At 43.8% G+C, this 15244-nt stretch overlaps 1 protein-coding gene across 9 annotated transcripts in view; it reads left to right on the plus strand.

Moving 5' to 3' along the window:
• The first annotated feature begins 4559 nt into the window (after positions 1-4559).
• Positions 4560-15244, plus strand: part of LOC118210079 (muscleblind-like protein 1) — a 69930-nt gene continuing 59245 nt past the window's right edge. For 3 of the 9 annotated variants that reach the window (XM_035385937.1, XM_035385935.1, XM_035385934.1), the window contains exon 1: positions 13565-13786. The gene's annotated coding sequence lies outside the window, so the exon portion shown is untranslated. Of the gene's footprint in view, positions 5042-13562; positions 13787-15244 lie in introns of those variants that run through there. The other 6 variants (XM_035385938.1, XM_035385936.1, XM_035385933.1 and 3 more) reach the window with 5 other exon arrangements.

Raw genomic sequence — 15244 nt, forward strand, 5'->3', positions numbered from 1 at the left:
ATTGATTCTGGACTACATTGAGAGAGGGGTGCGTCATAGCTGTGAATGAATTATGCAGGAGATGATGCTGTGAATGGTCAAAATAATAACCATCTATAGGTATATATGCATCCACAGGATATGATCTGTTTTCATGCATTCATTGTGAGGTTTAAAATGAAGCTCTGCATTCTGTGAATATATTTCTGTCCACGGGGATGAGACGTGTCCCCCTAAGACTGACAGGTGGCTGTGGAAAAATATCTTGGGATGTGAAGCACCTTCACACATCCCCCCACCCCCCACTCCACTGCTACGCAACAGCTCCTTGCAGGACAGCTGTCCATCAAATGGTCACCCAGGAACAGCACACAACAATTAAATAAATTCTTCTCTTTTGAGAGGAGTTTAGATGTGGACTATGGAGTCCACATGAGCAGGTCAGCAGTGCCCATTGCTTAAATTATAAATGACTAAATATCTTCTGATCTGAAAATATCTTACGGAAAATATCAATGACCAACTTTGTAGAAGGACGTGAGAGTGTGTGTGTGTGAGAGAGAGAGAAAGAGAGTGAGAGAGCAGTGAGAAAATGACTCCCGGACACTCAGATAGGATACATTACTTTATGGCTTGGGTATTGTATGGAAAATCTTGCAATCTGATTGGTTAATAGCCATAGTATAATAACTGTATACCATGGCTATGACATCTATTACTTCTTTCTAGTTCTATTTAAAGTGCGAGAACTGTCTCCAAATCTATTGGCAATCGAAACTTGGAGACTGGAAATGGGGAAGCAGAATCCTCGCCATACCAAGTACGTGCCTCGTCCACCTAACAAAATGAACAGATCTATGCAACACGATACCACTGATGTTGGACAGCTTTTCAGTGGTTGCACAACCAATCGAAATCTACAAATAAACATCAATACGGCAAAAACTTGTTAGCTCACTAATGCTAGCTAGCCAAATTTGGCAGAACAAAAGAGATTTTACTAACGTTGCCTAGCACTATGTATGGAGAGTGAAGAACTGCTTTCATGTACAGTACATTGTTCTTGCAATGAAATGGTCAATTAAAGCTGTTTTAATTGGATTGTGCCTACAATATCTATATTATAATGTTCGGCAACCATTTTATAAAAGCAATAACTCACTCCAGGCCATGATATATTGTGATTACATCAAATGCCAAAACTTTTCTAAGTTGGGAAACAACTTTGAGATGGGTTCCTCTTGTATGTATGCACAGACGGGCTTTTATTTGAAACCATTTCTGAAGTATCTGCCTTATTATTGTCGCTCACAGTCACTCATTTCACGGCACTCATTTTAAGTGTGACAGAAATGTAAAAAAAATCAGGGCAATATCACATTTAATTTGTTTTGTTTTCTTGAGATCTCAAAGTATTTATGTAGTTATCTTGGCAGAAGGACGTTTCGTGATCTCAAAATCTCGAGAAAATTATGTCGTAATCTCAGGAAAACAACATTTGTTATTTTGAGATATTGACATAAATAACTTGGGATCTCTAGAACACAAAGAAAATGAACTTGTTATCAAGTGAATAAGGAGTTGATAAAATGTATGAATCCATGGAATTTTAGGAATTTTGTCATTTTGACCTAAAACCCAACTGAATTTTAATGTTAGCTAGGTAACGTGAATGACGGGGAACCGAGCATAAAACTAGATAGTTTTTATTCTAACCCGGTTGAGAGGGACTAGAAAGACACTATGTCTACACTGTGTGACAAAACAAAAGCAAGACATAGCAAGTTAAATTTAAACTGAGTTATGGTTTCGTTTTCTTAAATAATGTAACAACAAAAATAACCGAAATTCATGCTAATTGTATGATATAAAAATGAAAAGGAGCTATTTTTTTCCTGATAGAATTGTCATAAAATCACTGAATTAACTATGGAGGTTCTTCAATAAAAATCAATAAAGATAAAAGTAGCTATCACTAGTACCACTGAATATGTGGGGGAAAAAAACACTCTGGGGTGTCCTGTTATTGGAAAGGAATGTTCTTCGGGGGTGGTAAGTGGCCTCAGCTTCACCTCGGCCGTATCAACTCCCCCATCATACATTCTTTTCCAATAACGGGACACCCCAGAGTGGTTTATTCCTTCCATAATACTTGACAAAATGATGCTAATTTACATTAGCATAATGGCTGTTGTTTTCTTTCAGATTGTAGGAAAGTAGGCTATATTTTACCTTGGGCACTCTTTGGGATAATGACGTTCAGTCATATTAGAATGTGTAGTAAGACTCCTTCCTTACTCTTGATCACTGACCCCAGAGCAGTAGGAGCACTGTAATATGTATGTGCGATTAGCAGCAGACCAAAATGACAATATTAATTAAAAATGGGACGAATGAGGTTATGGATACTGGGGCGAAGTGGCTGTGTGTGAGCTGGATCAATATGATTGCTGAAGAGAGGGGAAAGGATTTGATGGGAGAATGTTCTTGTAACAAACTGTGTCAGTGTAGTATGCACTGTGTGTATATACTGTACATTTTGTGTATTATGCTTGTGTGTGCTTGTGTAGTTGAGTTGGGTGTGCATGTGTGTGCACAATAAAAATGCATTATTCATATGTGTAAAGACAAGGGAATATATTAGTTATTGTGACTTATTTGTTGCATGGTACTTACTCCCATGATATAACATATCCATTACAATATGTATATGAATTTTTTCCAGGCATTGTGTACTATGGGAAATATGAATAATGAAAATACAGTAATTCAATGGCTCACTCAGCAGAATGGATGGAGGCAAACGAAACAGGGGACCATTATATTGACCCTCGCCGCCACACACCGCCGGTCCCATCCTCTCTATTGATAACCCTGATTAATTAAGAGCTCCCACACAGGAGATATGATGGATTACTCTAATTACATTCTGAACATGATAGTTAATGTGTGCGTGCGCTCGAGTGTGTGCAGGGGGGGCCTGTGCGTGTTCACTTGCAAACTCTTTCACAGGGCAACTGTGTTGTGTGTTTCTCTGTTACTGTTTGCTGGGCTTATTTGCCCCCTGCTCACCTGACCAGACTGAACATTGCCGCATACAGGGCCGTGATGAAGTCATTAAAATGATAAACAGCTCATCTGTATTGCCGGATGCTGCTAGCCCACACGCAGATTGTGCTGTGCTGGGGACACCCAGATGAAAGTAAGCCCTGCTTGCACATAAATGATCTGCGAAACCAGGAACTGCTGGAAACTAGAATCATTAAGCTGGCAAGTGCAGGTAAATGTTCTCAAATAGCTTATGTTAATTATACTGAAGCTCATACAGATGCATGCAAGCACACGCATGCACGCACACACACCTTGGTGAAAGAGAGCTCTTTTTTGAAGTCTGTAATTCATTTATGTTTCTTAGTTCAAATTTCTAGGTCCCTGCTTGGAGTTCCCATCTGCCTGAGCTTCAGTACAAGGATTCTGGAGGAAGGAGTGTCATAAATGTCATTAGCACTTCGACTTGATGCGGTCGTGTTTCCAGGTGACGGCATAAAAAAGCAATAAAAAAGGTGGAAGCTCAATATTACACAAACAGGCTGTAACTGTAAGGCAGCTGAAGCCATCTGAGAGGCTGGTAGAGCTCTGTGGAGGTGGGTTAATGAACTGAGCATGTTTGTTGGGAGGGCGTTGTGTGTGAACAAACACAGATGATGAAGGAGGGAGTACTGTGAAAGAGAGACCAGAGACTGTAGGATGACAGAAGGGGGGGAGGGAAGGATAGGGGATATGACCAATGTGTGTGTCTGCACAGGACAATGATTGACAAGGCCGAGGCCTGCAGGAGAGCACTCGCCTTCCTGTAAGTCTGTCTCCAGGGGAAACGACATAGGTGCTGCCCTTTGTAGCTCAGGAGTTTGGTTGTTTCTCAGTCTAATTATTGTATTATTTTAAATCTTTTTTTTTTTTTTTTTTTTTTGCAGATCGAAGCCCTTCACTCCAAACCCACCAGCTGCCTGATTAACCATGATTAAGGGAAATGGAATCTGTTACCATGGTGATGGGCCGGTAAATAGTCAGTCGTGTCTTGCTGTGTCTATTTTCATCACATTTTTGAGAGAGATGCTGCTGTTTGTCTGCCTTGTGAATATACCATGTCTACCATATCAGATTTTGGTAAGATTTTATGATCTGTTAGTGAAACTGGTTGCAAGTGCATTGCGTGAGGTACTGTATCTTTGCCAACGTTAGTGCATCATCAACAGTGAACTGACATACTCTAGGCTGACGGGCAGATGCTTTCAGAACGATCTCTCTCTCTCTCTCTCTCTCTGCATATTTTGTATTTTGGGTACTTGTTGTGCACTCATCTGTTTTATCTGTTTGCAGCAGACCCCTGTGCAGAGTGGGGAAGGAAGCTACAGAGAGGTGGTAGAGAGAAACCACAGGCTGATTCCAGGAACCCTGACTGGGCCTCCCGTCAGCTTGAGCAAGGTCGATGGGTGGGGCCAGATGCCGTGGCAGCGATTAGAAAGGGGTCAGACCATGTCATGAACTGCATTAAAACCCTGTCGGCAAACAAAAATAGAAACTTGGGTCCCCCTGATTCACACTCTGTCACCCAATCATATTAAAGTCTCATCTTCTCCTCAATCTGATTGGAGAAGCGACATGCTATCTCATGTAGTCCTGTGTGAGGGGGACTTCCTCTTATCATAGCGTGAAACAACCAGCCGGTACAAAATACAGGAAGGTGAAGAAAAAGAGGCATAAGAAGGTGTTACCCTTTTCAACAGTGAAAACGCATGCAAAGAGAGAAGGGGAACCAGCTTGTTGCTATAGAAACCCCAGCAGCGGTCGTGCGGCGGGCTAATTTGGTGCTCTCTGAGACCTGCTGGGCTGTGTGGTCAGTAGGAGTCCTCCAGACAGGCCCTCAGCACAGAGGCAGTGCAGAGAGAAAAAAGTGAACGTAACTGACCTCCCAAAATGCATTGCAGCACAGCTTCATCCAGTGAAGGGAATCGCCTAGTACCTGCTCAGAGGCTTTCTGGTGCACAGTAGAGACAAACAGGTAAGGACCCAAGACTTCCACTGTTGCTGCTTATTGTGACGCACTGGTTGTGTGCATGATTATGCATGTGTGTGAGTGTGCATATGTTTGTGTGTTGATTTGTGAGTGTGTCTGAGGACTAGAGATTGAGAGAGAGAGCATATTCGATGGTTGTGGCAGGTTTTTTACAGTCTGCATTTAAAATTTTCTTTGAACATTTAAATGCCACGGTGCTCGCTGTGATCTGGTTTGGTGAGAGACTATAACAGCTTTGTTCTCTTGGATAGTTTTGGTCTCTGGTGAAAACTGCTGTTGAAATGGTTTTTAATATAAAATACAGATGCACAAGTCATTACAAATAATTTGTTCACATGTCGAGAAATTTTAACAGTTTGACAACAGTTTAATACAATTCACAGTACTGACTATGGTGACATTCCAGTGCAGCCTTGATTGTGTTATTACTGTGTCTTACTAGATACAAATAAACACTGTTGAAAACGGTTCATTATGGTGGCAGAATACTGTTTATACAGTTTATAAAACTTATAATAAACTGATAATCCATGACTGTTTCGATTTCCCTATGAACCAGTATCTTGCCTTTAACATTTGTGTGCAATATTATTTTTATGGTTATCATTTAAATTTTTGAGAGCTGTACTTTGAGTTTTGCATTTAGTCAAATGATGTCTGTGACCCAGAGCAGAACTGTACTCATGTAAGACCTGCAGTAGCTGGCAAGCAAAACTCATTTAGAGTGAAATTTTAACAATTGCATAGAAGCAGGAGAGTGAGAATGTTAAAGAGAGCTGACAAGTGTTGAGAGCCCCAAATGACTGCAGAGTTTTCCGCTTTTAGACAGAGGGGAGAACGTGACTGATTCTGCTACTGGTTGCTTTGAGCTTTGCTCTTCATGGGTGGGCTAGTATTCATCTACAGTACCCGGTCTGTCATTCACTCATGCACACACACAAACACACACACACACACGCAGGTTTTAGCAAATGTCTTACAGGTTCAACAAAATGTTGTTTGAACGAATGTCCATTAAATAAAGTTACACACAAATATTTGGCAAAATTCATCATGAAGATTGCCACAGATGAAGGAGAAAACTAAATATTTCGCTGTTTTCCTCTTCTGTACAAACTCTCGCTACATAAACTTTGTACAGAACAGCCAGACTATCTGAGCTCACCTCATGAATAATTAACGAGCACTGCTGGTGAGGTGCAGGCCCTTCTCTCAGTCATACGTGCAGTGCTATTATAAGAACCTGCGATGGAACGAGTAGGGTTCTATTAATAAGGATGAAGCATGGCTGGGATTCACCCAGTCCGGTGAGAATTCACATCCTTACTTGTGTAATTTGCAGGGTCCTGATAAATATCAAACCCATGAGCAGAGCAGAGTGAAGGCCCTGAGGAAGGATGGTGAAGGTCTGCGTTTGGATGTGGGGAGGGGAGTTCAGATTGGCCAGTAGTCACATACTCTCATGTTGTCCATGTCCAAAGTGACCATACTGGCATCTTGCAGGGGATATTCACATCTTATTTTCCTGTTTCCCTGTAAAGCATCTTTGTAAATTGGTCTGTGTAAAAACATGCTAAACAAATTTAATTGACTGTAAATAAAAAAAAAATCTTCCACACTCACCAACCACACACACGCAATTACACATATGTGCGTGCACACACATACACACTCATCAGCTGACATGTTCACATGCTCTGTGTGTGAAAGTAACTTTCATTTATTTGAGCAGAGTCATAAACTCAGATGAGTTCCAGGGTAAAAGATTGTGAGAGAAGCACTGTGCAGCTGAAAAGGATAGGCAGAGAAAAGGTATTAAACTTGAGCCGCAGGCTTGCGATAGGCCCATTTCAGAACCATCTGTTTGGAGGTCATGTGACCAAGCTTCAGTGGAGCCTTTCCTTTATCTCTTCCTGTTTTGCATGATACTGTGACTGTTCATTTGCCTGAGGACCACACTGAAACCCTCAAAGAGCAGCACAAAGCCAGAGAGCACCTGGGAATGACTGTTCACATCTCTCACCTACATCCATCCTGTCTAAACTACCTGTCCAGAAACTCCAGTTATGATAGTTTTTTTGCTCGTTAAAGGTGAGCATTGATGGGAGGTCAGGAAATGCAGCACCATCTGCGACAAACACAGATGCATCATATGGAAAGGGTTAATGTGTTCACAGCAGGTAGGCTAGCTGTCTGTGTCCAAACAGCATAAAGCAGGAGCAAATCTTTATTTGCTCACTTTGACTCACATACAGTTGTGTGTTTACTGCTGCAGGAGTCGCATACAGTACTCTACATATTTAGGTGAGGATGAGGAGGCGTTGGCATGGAGGGGAGAATGGGGAGGTGCTGGTGTGGATGGGAGAATGGGGAGGTGTTGGTGTGGAAGAGAGAATGGGGAAAACATAACACAGACTAATCTAATCTAAAAACCAAGTAGGAGAAAAGGTAGGAGAGTTATGAGTGTGTGTGCGTGCACACATGTCCTTCATCTCAGGACAAAGGAGAGGCAAATTTAACATGTAACTCATGAGCTATACACGTAACTAATGGTAGATTATTTAGCAAATACCGACTATATTGAGATAGTGAGTTTGTCAGAGTTGGAGCTGGAAAGTTAGCTGGAAGAAAAGTGAGTTTGTCAGAGTTGGAGCTGGAAAGTTAGCTGGAAGAAAAGAGACCGTTTGTGTGGTTGCACTATGCAGCTATAGACGATGAACCAATCCAAGTAATTACACAAAGACTCATTCGAAATGATCAAGAAAAAAGAGACAAATGGAAACATACAGAATCACATTAAACTCTGTTAAGACTAAGCTAACTCTGTAGCTATGCGTGCAATGTTAGTCTTACTGTCCGTTTGTCCACATGGGTAGCGGCCTCCAGTGATTGCTGTGAGGCCTTTGGGAAACGTGCTTAGGGAGTTGAAAGTTGTGGATGTTTCCAGCAGAAATCCGTGTAACTGGAGTCCTTTGCTGTGTGTGGGAGGATGTTTCATTCGGCCGTCTGAAGAAGTCCCTTTTTCTGGTTGGAAAAGTGTATTTGTTCCTTGGAAAAGAAGGTTCACTCCATTATGGCAGTGTGGAATGCAGGGCCCAGGAGGTGATGTATTGTCCAGGTTCTCTGCTGGGTCGCAGGTGTCACTGGTCACTTTGTCTAGAAATGGAATACTTTGTCAGGGGTTAACTAAGAGATCTCTGGTCATCTTCGCACTCTAAACTTAAATAAGCTGCGTTGATTTAAGCAACCTCCAACTTTTAATGTGGAGTCCCGTTGGTGGCACTGCGTGGTGAGTGGTGGTGGCAAGAGAGGTGAGGTAGGAGGTAAAAGGCCAAGAGAGAGGAACCAAGAGAAAAGAACCAAGAGAGGGAGAAGACAATGGTCACTCAGTTTTAATACCACGGTTTTAAGTTTTAAAGCCTGTTATATGTTTTGGGTCACAGGATTGTTTCACTGTAACCGGATGTCAAGCTGGGGCGGTGTTGTATATGTTACCTGTGTTTCCTGTGGAATGTATGGAATTGTATTTCCGTTGTCCCAACAGTTTTTTATTGTATTTTGTGAAGCTAACAGGAGGGATTGGAGGGTGCATTGTGCGGCTTGGTGTAATCACAACAACAGTAGATGTCACTATGGTGATGGCTGTTCACTCCCTGTCTTGCAGCTAATTGATCTGAATTCCATGAAGATGTTTCCAAAGCTCTTCAAATGCTATTCCAGCTGTTGAAGTATGAAATGTAAAAGGAAAGGAATATTTCTTGCTTGCTCCTTCTTTCATTTTCTCTTTCTCTCACAATCTCTCTCTCAGTGTCATCAGACCCGCTCCCCTTTGTAACAGTTCTGTTGAGCAACTGGGTGCCTCATTGGCAATCTGTCGGGCTGTGCCAAAAACAAACGATCAGTGTCAAATTTGTGTCTGCACTGCAGGCTTGTTATTACCAGCCAGGTGCTACCACATTTTACCCAGCTTCCATGAGACAAAAGCCATTTTTTGAGAATGGTGAGAATTTACATTCACAAATACTAAGTTTAAATTAATTACAGTCTATATTAAGAAGTACTCTTACTGTGCCATGCCCCCTTCCCGATTTCCTCTGTTATTGCATATTTGTCACACTGAATAGTTTCAAGTCTTTACAAAGACAAAATTAAATATTAGACAAAGGGAACCTAAGTATACACAAAACACATTTTCTAATTATTAATACATTTATTTAATGAAAAAAGTTATCAAACACTCATATCACCCATGCGAAAAAGTAATTGCCCCCTTAAACTGAATAGTTGGTTGCACCACCTCTAGCTGCAATAACTGCAACCAAATGCTTCCTGTAATTTAATCAGTTTTTCACATCGCTGTGGAGTAATTTTAGCCCACTCTTTGTGGAATTGCTCTACTTCAGACAAATTGGTAGGTTTCTGAGCATGAACTGCTTGTTTCAGGTCCTGCCAAAGCATCTTTACCGGGTTCAAGTCAAGACCTTGAATAGGGCACTCCAAAAACCCTTTTCTTCTCTTTTCAGCCATTCAGATGTGGACTTCATGTGTTGGATTGTTAACATGCTGTATAACCTAATTGCACTTCTGCTGCAGCTCACGGACAGATTACTGGACATTCTGCTTAAGACTTTTCTGGTACAGAGCAGAATTCATAGTTCCTTCAATAATGGCAAGTCATCCAGGTCCCAAGGCAGCAAAGCATCCCCAACAATCAGACTACCACCACCGTGTTTGGCTGTTGTTATGATGTTCTTACTGAAAAATGCTATATTTGCTTTATGCCAGACATAATGGGACCCATGCGGTCTATAATGTTCCACTTTTGACCCCATTTGTCCATTGAACATTATCCCAAATGGCTTGGGGGTCATCCAGGTGCTTTTTCGCAAATGTGAGATGAGCATCGATGTTTCTCTTGGTTAGCAGTGGTTTCCGCCTTGCTACTTTTCTATGAATCCCATTTTTGCCTAGTCTCTTTTTTTATTGTGGAATCATGAAGACTGACCGTAGGCTAGAGAGGCCTACAGTTCTTTGGATGTTCTTATGGGATCTTTTGTGACTTCCTGGATGAGTTGTCGCTGCGCCATTGGTGAAATTTTGGCGGGCTGACCACTCCTGGGAAGATTCACAATTTTTCCAGGTGTTCCCCATTTGAAGACAACTTTTTTTCATCTCTACTGGAATTTCCGTTGACTGTGGCATAGTGTGCTTATACTAACTTTGTGGTGACTGCTTCATTCGGATGGTAAGGTTCAATATGACTGAGATTTAGATTAAACTGGGAAGGCTACAATCAAGCCTGGCTGTGTTCAATCAGCTAAATTCAATTAGCAATTCAATTTGTTAATTGGTTGATCGAGTATCTACGGGGGCAATTACCTTTTCACATGGGTGATATGGATGTTTGATGACTTTTTTTAATTAAATAAATGAAATTCTAACGTAAAAAATGTGCTTTGTGTTTACTGAGTTGCCCTTTGTATTATATCACGTTCTGTCTAATGATCAGTGTGACAAATATGTAATAATAGAGGTAATCAGGAAGGGGACAAATACTTTTTCACGACACTGCACATGCTGTAATGATGTCGGTCTGTAGAGGAGGAAAGGTCTGTGATTTAGACAGGACAGACACCTAGGCTGGGGACGCTGCTGTGGGTGGGTGCATCTATGGGGATTTGAGTCAGCTGGTGTAAATTGGTGCTGACTTATCGCCTGGACAGACAGGAGTTTTGCATGTCTTCCACTTGGGAACAGCACTCAGTTGCTTATGGCTGTTTTCTGAAAATGATTCCAAACATCACATTTAATTATTGTAGACAGTATATTATATTGAACTGAAAATATCTAACAATTCGCAATCTAAAACAACTAATCGTTTAAGCTCCCCTAAAAGAAGTAAAACTATTGAAGGATAACAACAGTAATTTTAATTTTTTCAGTATCGTCAACATATCCTATGAAAAGACCAAAATTGATAATGCTTCTGTCCAACTCTCAATGAATTTGTCCTCCGAATAATTATTGTCTATGTAGCCAATGCCGATATACCAGAAGTCATAGAACTCCAAAGAAGTATTAAAACAAGTCGAAGAGACATATTGTTGCTTTGGTCAGCATAACTCACCACTACGAAGAACTTTGTCTTTGAACTTTTTACTGAAAAAAACTTTACAAAGTGACAATGATTGCTTTTTTGATATGTGAAAAAAACAGAAAATAGTCCCCATTGAAAATAACAGATTGCTCCGTTTTTAAGTAAATTTGCTAAAAACTAAACTATGTTTACACTATGTTTTTTTGTGATAATAGGTTGCATTTTCAGAAAATGAAAATATGTCCATCAGAACTGTATTTAATGACTTCAGCAAACAACTGAAATGAATGGCTTTCCTGGTTGAAAGCTAAATGGTGTAGGGAATGTCAAAAAGTGCTGAGAGTTGGACAGTAACATTTTTGGTTGGTATTTTCATAGGATATGTTCACGATACTGAGAAAAATTTAATTGCCAGTGTTATCCTTAAAGGGTACGTGTGTGTGTGTGTGTGTGTGTGTGTTTATGCATGTGTGTGCATGCATGCTTGCGTGCATGTGTGTGAGAGTGCGTGTGTACGTATGTGTGTGGGTATATAAACACTTTCACACTTGGGTGCCTGCGTGTGACTTGTTGACTTGCAGTTTTTGCTTTGTGGCCATTGATGATTTGTCAGCCCTCCCTATTGTATGAACCGGGAGTCACTGGCCAGCTCCCTCTGGGAAAGCTAAACGTGTTTGTTTGCGTCTTCGTCTTCATAGACAGCATGAAAATAGACGCGTGTCAGTGTATTGTCCTGCTGAAACATCTATTCTATATTCTGACATCTCTGACATCCTGTGGTTCACAGGGTGAACGGTGAACAAAGAAGCTTTAACACTAACCAAAGTACAAAGACTCCTGTGAATTGCAGGCACTTTAGTTTATTACTCAAAAATGAGCTTAAAAGCTTCTTTTCAAAAAGAACCACCAGGTGACGGGGAAAATATTCCTTAACATCCGGCCATCTTTGGCTCTGGTCTGCAGTGATTTAAGATCGGTTTGACATCAACGTCTAACCTTAACTTTTCTTTAGAACACCTGTAACTCAGTTCCCCTGTCTCATTTTGAGCTCATCGGTGTGAAGCAAACAGGACATCCAGACTTGTGACGTGCAGGCTTGTTTAGAGTGAGCCTTAAAATAGCCTTTAATTCTGTTCTTACACTTTGCATTGACACATTTCCTCCAGCTCCATTGTTTTCAGGGCCTGATTCATCTCTTCATTGCAAGATCTATCCAAAATGGGAGAAAAAGTGTCACTTTTCGAATGAGAAATAGGCAGTGACCCACATTTCACTGTGCTGCTCAGAGACCCACACTATACAGTTATCCAGACTACATGGTACTGCTCAGAGATCCACACTATGCAGTGACCCAGACTACACTGTACTGCTCACAGACCCACACTATACAGTGAGTTAGACTACACTGTTCTGCTCAGAGACCCACACTATACAGTGATTTAGACTACACTGTACTGCTCACAGACCCACACTATACAGTGACCCACATTGTGGAAAGTGGAAAAGTGAGGCAGCTGTGGTCAGTGGGGGCCGTAGTCACTGTGGTAGCAACCTGAGCTTTGTGTCAAGGTGTCTTTCTGCTATTACAGCCCAAATTTCCATCTGTGGGGGACAAAATTTGCTCTCCCAGAATTCAGCATGCCTTTTTCGGTCAGGGGATAAACACCCAGTCAAGTCCAACTCCCACTGCAAAATCAGATTTTATGCCAAGGCCTTTGGCAGATTATAAATATTTATGAAAGCCAAGTCTAAACATTCACACTTGAGCCAGCGTGCAGATAATTCAAGACCGTCAGAGCCCTAAGCCCCCTTGTAGAGTCCAGCTCTCCAAATCAGCTGATGTACTAACTGATGGAGGACAGCATGGCAACAACACAGTTCAGAGGTTACTGTACACTTCAAATCAGATCAGATTGGACTGAACCAAATGGAGGAGATGGACAGGGGGAGTTTGAGATGAGATGAGACAGTGTGTGCAGGTCAGTTTTTACATGCGCACGCATGTGCACATTTTATGGGGATTCCCCTTTTCTGAATGCCCACATATCAAAAATGTGTCAGCCCACCCTGATGTGATGTGGAAATAAAATCAGCCACTAACTACATATGTATTCATTAAAATGTATTTGTTACGTGCAGGGAGAAAACTGACTACTCATATGCAATGTGGATTCCAAGGGGAACGCAAAAAGCTATTTCATTTTCCTTTTCTGTCTTTCCCTCTCTCATTCCCCTCTTTTTGCTTTTTTCTGTCTCTCTGTGTTGCTTTCCCCCCCTTCCCTCAGTAGCACACAGTTGAAAAGGCCAGTGTGTTGTAATAGAGCCAGTTCTTCCTGGTGGGGCTGGATTAGGGGTGGGGCTACGGTGAGTGAGTGGCACGAGGCGGCAGCAGAAGCACTGCTGAGAGAGAGAGAGAGGGAGAGAGAGAGAGAGAGAGAGAGAGAGAGAGAGAGACCGCTGCACTGTGCAGCTGAATGAGCCCAGACAGGAGAATGCTCCGCGTGTGACGGCTGTCCAAGACGCTGCGGTCCTGAAGAATGATCCACTCAGTGCCTGGGGCTACGCCGCGGCCGTCCTCCTTCGTCTGAACGCACACACGCGCGCGCACACACACACGCCGAACGATGTGAGAGGTAAGGCTGGGTTTTCTCTCTCCCTCTCTCCCCCTCTCTCTCTCTCTCTCCGTCTCTCTGCATGCGGCGGCTCAGCGCTGCTGCAGGAGTCCTGAGTGCGCTGGGAGCTGGAGGAGGAAGTTGGGGACTGTGCTGGCTGCGTGCGCGTGCGTTTGCGTGCGCCCTCTCTCTCCCGGGCTGCTGGGGTCCAGGCTGGCCTCGCCGAGCCGTGTATCACACGCACGCGTGCGCACACACACAGACACACACACACGGTGTGGTGCCAGAGAGAGACAGAAGGTCACGCGGCTGCAGATGCTTGGCGGAGCAGACCGAGGGACAGCGGTAGGCAGTGTCAGCCGGCCGTAGAGAGACCGCGGCGGAGAGGTAGAGACAGAGAAGCAGGTGAAGCGCTCGCACGCGGCAGCATCTTTGGCCGCCCCGGACTGGACGGGCGCACGCTCGCACGCTCTCTCCCGCGCTCCTGTCCCCCCCGCGCGGCGCGCCGGCGCGAGGATGTGGCGCTCGCTGCTCTTTCGCCGAGCGCTGCAACTTGTTTTTATTTCCCTCTCTTCCCCCCTCCCCGTCCGGCGAGGCGAGGCGAGGACCCGAGCGAAGCGGTCCAAATATGTGCTGTGAAAGGCGAACTCCGCCGGCCGCGTGTGAATTATGCGCGACATGTTTAGCCGCGCTGCCTTGTATGGCGAGCGACGCGTTGGAGCGCGGAGGGTCCCTGCCAGGAGGGCTGCGCTGGCAGGGCGGCGTGCTCCGAGCGCGAGCTCTTCACTTTCCACAGTGCGTCACTCGCTCCCCCTAACTGGAGCAAAGTAAGTAAACGCGGGCTCCCGTCCAGGGGGGCAGGGGGGCGTCTGTTTACCAAGGCTGTGCTTGGTGCCGTGTTTACCTGAGTTAAGCCCGTTTGGGTTTTCGCGGCGCGGCGTTTCGTACGTGAGTATTTCCACTCTGAAGTGTTGCCCGTTGTCCGGGGTTTGTTTTTTCACGAGGCAGGTCGGGCTGGTGAACAAAGTTTTCTCGGGGAAAGACGGGAATGGAACGCGCGCTCCGCTGCGTTCGCCGGAGAGAGATCGGCGCGGCGGAGGAGCTGCTGTGTTCGGCAGAAACACTGAGTGATATTTTTCCCCCGCGGGTTCTGTTATTTTCCCACACAATCGCGGGAACGGCTGTTTACATTGGAGCTGCCCTCAGGAAGTGATTAAACTCCTGTGGTACTGCTCCGTGGCGGTAATCCTGAGTGACAGCGTCGCGCTGGTGTCTGTGCGCTAGTGCGCCTCTGCGTGTGCGTCACGCGCGTGGGAGGCTAACCAGCCTCCCCCGTGGACTCCACGCCCTGCCGTCCACACCCTTACACCCCTGTCTGAGTGGCTCTGTAGGGGGCAGGCCATGCTCAAAGGGTAGAGATGGGCTGGTACTGCAAGGGGTGGGGCAGGGGGTGGGGTATGTAGTAATATAGTGTCATTT

Source organism: Anguilla anguilla, chromosome 12 (assembly GCF_013347855.1).
Source record: "Anguilla anguilla isolate fAngAng1 chromosome 12, fAngAng1.pri, whole genome shotgun sequence".
Taxonomy (NCBI): domain Eukaryota; kingdom Metazoa; phylum Chordata; class Actinopteri; order Anguilliformes; family Anguillidae; genus Anguilla; species Anguilla anguilla.